Genomic DNA, 3,672 nt, shown 5'->3' on the forward strand with positions numbered 1-3,672 from the left:
AATCGAATAATAGGATACAAACGGACTGATAAGGTCAGAGCAGTGATGGCCAGCTTGCCCTTAGACACGGTTCTAATAACTTTTACCTGAGAAGATATTGCTGCTTCATTTCAGAAGATTAACTTCTCCCTTCTTTATTCTTCATAACCCGAGATCGCGGCGACACATGCCTGGGGTTACGCCGCCTAAACGGTGCAGTGAAGTATAGTTTGAAAGGCTGCGTGTTCGGCTGTACACATACGCTGAGCCGCTTAGCGCGCCAGTAGCGCTTTTGACAAAAGCACATACAATTATGTCAAAATGCGTGGTTTTGGCGAGTTACCTAAGCACTTCAACGCACGAAAACACACACAATTATGTCAAAATGCGCGGTTTTGGCGAGTTTCCTTGTAAACGTAGTCTTAAATTAGGTATAAAGTCTTAAATGACCGTAAAGAGTTAGGAGAAAATCGGATATGTGTCAGATCCGCGTCATATGCATTAGTGATGTGTCGTTCGCGAACGAGCCGGCTCTAAGAGCCGATTCTTTGTAGCGAACGCGAAGAGCCGACTCCCATCAGGGAGAGCCTAATCTTCAGCCGGAGCCTTCTATTTTACACTAATTTAGCAATTGTGAATGGTTTGTGTGTTGGTAAGCAACTTTTATTATTTCGTAGCCTTATTTTTATGCATTTTTTCGTTACAAAAAAATAAAATAAAAAAAATACACATGTGGCTAATCACATGGGAGGATAGACTAGGATCATACCATTATGTGAAAGGAAGGAAGGGGGACACACGCTCCGAAGATAGCGAGTGTAGTGGTACACGAGGGGGCAATTAATTTTTCACGTAAGGCCAGGTAGGTTTGGACAGCTTTTTTCCCTTAATAAATGAAATTATCATTTAAATAGAATTGCGTGGAAAAACAGTATGTCCAGCTATAGACAGGCTCTAAAAGCTGCCAGGGCCGAGCATATCCACAAACTCATAGAAAATAACCAAAACAATCCAAGGTTTTTATTTAGCACAGTGGCTAGATTAACAAATAACCAGACGCCACCCGATCTAAACATTCCCTCACAGTTTAATAGTACTGACTTTATGAATTTCTTCACTGATGAAATAGATAACATCAGAAATACAATAGCAAATGTAGATTCTACAAGTCTAATACTTCAGCTTCATTCATCGCACCAAAAGATAAACTGCAGTGCTTTACAATTATAGGACAGGAAGAGCTAAATAAACTTATCACTGCATCTAAACCAACAACATGTTTATTAGATCCTGTACCCACTAAATTACTGACAGAGTTGTTACCTGTATCAGAAGAACCACTTCTCAATATTATTAACTCGTCGTTGTCTTTAGGTCATGTCCCAAAACCATTCAAGCTGGTGGTTATTAAGACTCTTATTAAGAAACCACAACTAGATCCTAGTGAACTGGCAAATTACAGACCCATTTCAAATCTTCTGTATATGTCTAAAATTTTAGAAAAGTTGTGTGTGCTCAATTGTGCTCCTTCCTGCAAGAAAATGATCTCTATGAAGAATTTCAGTCAGGTTTCAGGCCCCACCATAGCACAGAAACTGCACTTGATAAAATTACAAATTACTTGCTTCTTGCGTCAGACCAAGGCTGTATCTCATTGCTAGTTTTACTTGATCTTAGTGCTGCGTTCGACACTATAGATGATGACATACTCATAGATCGATTACAAAACTATACAGGTATTCAAGGGCAGGCTTTAAGATGGTTTAGATCCTACCTGTCCGATCGCTACCACTTTGTTCATTTAAATGGGGAGTCATCTCAATTATCACCAGTAAAATATGGAGTGCCACAAGGATCTGTCCTAGGTCCTCTGCTATTTTCGATATACATGTTGCCCCTTGGTAATATTATTAGAAAATACGGGATTAGCTTCCACTGTTATGCAGATGATACTCAACTATATATCTCAACAAGACCAGATGAAACTTCTAAATTATCTAAGCTAACAGAATGTGTTAAAAATGTAAAAGATTGGATGACCAATAATTTTCTCCTATTAAACTCGGATAAGACAGAGATATTACTTATTGGACCAAAAGACAGTACACAGAATCTCGTGGATTACAATTTGCAACTAGACGGATGTACGGTTACTTCCTCTACAGTCAAAAATCTGGGTGTTATATTAGACAGCAACTTGTCTTTTGAAAATCATATTTCCCATGTTACAAAAACAGCATTCTTCCATCTTAGAAACATTGCCAAACTACGAAATATGTTACCTGTTTCTGATGCAGAAAAGCTAGTTCATGCATTCATGACCTCTAGACTGGACTATTGTAATGCACTGCTAGGTGGTTGTCCTGCATCTTCAATAAACAAGCTACAGGTAGTCCAAAATGCAGCGGCTAGAGTCCTTACCAGGTCAAGAAAATATGATCATATTACCCCAATTTTACAGTCTCTGCACTGGCTACCTATTAAGTTCCGTATCAGTTACAAAATATTATTACTTGCCTATAAGGCCCTTAATGGGCTAGCTCCTGCGTACCTAACTAGTCTTCTACCACGCTACAATCCATCACGCTCCCTAAGGTCGCAAAACTCTGGACTTTTGGTAGTACCTAGGATAGCAAAGTCCACTAAAGGAGGTAGAGCTTTTTCGCATTTGGCTCCCAAACTCTGGAATAGCCTTCCTGATAACGTTCGGGGTTCAGACACACTCTCTCTGTTTAAATCTAGATTAAAGACACATCTCTTTGGCCAAGCATTCAAATAATGCATATCATAATCTTGTACTGCAGTTATATCTGATCAAATGCACATTATTATTCTTTAGCTTGGGTTAAACAAATCAATTTTGCTTGGTTGGAACAGCAGCTACGCTAATTATGTCCCTATTTGTTTCTCTGTTTTTGCCACAGGATTGACATCCCGTGGTAACTAGGATTTACACAAGCTTCAGTCTGGATCCAGAACACCTGAGAAGAGATGATGCCAACCCCTCAGAGGACCTCAGATGATGCCAACCCTGAAACAACCCACCAGATCCAGTCTGTATCCAGATCAGATGGTCACTGCAGTCACCCGGATCCAGTACGTATTCAGACCAGATGGTGGATCAGCACCTAGAGAGGACCTCTACAGCCCTGAAAGACAGCGGAGACCAGGACAACTAGATGAACACCAGATACAGATGTTATTCCCCTGTAAAGACCTTGTCTCAGACGACCACCGGGACAAGACCACAGGAACCAGATGAGTCTTCTGCACAATGTGACTTTGCTGCAGCCTGAAATTGAACTGCTGGTTTGGTCTGGCCAGAGGAGAACTGGCCCCCCGACTGAGCCTGGTTTCTCCCAAGGTTTTTTCTCCATTCTGTCACCGATGGAGTTTTGGTTCCTTGCCGCTGTCGCCTCTGGCTTGCTTAGTTGGGGACACTTCATTTCCAGCGATATTGTTGACTTGATTGCAAATGATTGCAAAGATACTATTTAAACTGAACTGAGCTGAATGAAGACATCACTGAATTCAATGATGAACTGTCTTTAACTGGAAAATTAGTGTTTACTATTGTCATTTTGCATTATTGACACACTATTTTCCTAATTAATGCTGTTCAGTTGCTTTGACACAATCTGTATTGTTAAAAGCGCTATATAAATAAAGGTGACTTGACTTGACTTGACCATG

Source organism: Sinocyclocheilus rhinocerous, unplaced genomic scaffold (assembly GCF_001515625.1).
Source record: "Sinocyclocheilus rhinocerous isolate Xijiao unplaced genomic scaffold, SAMN03320098_v1.1 scaffold3858, whole genome shotgun sequence".
Lineage (NCBI taxonomy): Eukaryota > Metazoa > Chordata > Actinopteri > Cypriniformes > Cyprinidae > Sinocyclocheilus > Sinocyclocheilus rhinocerous.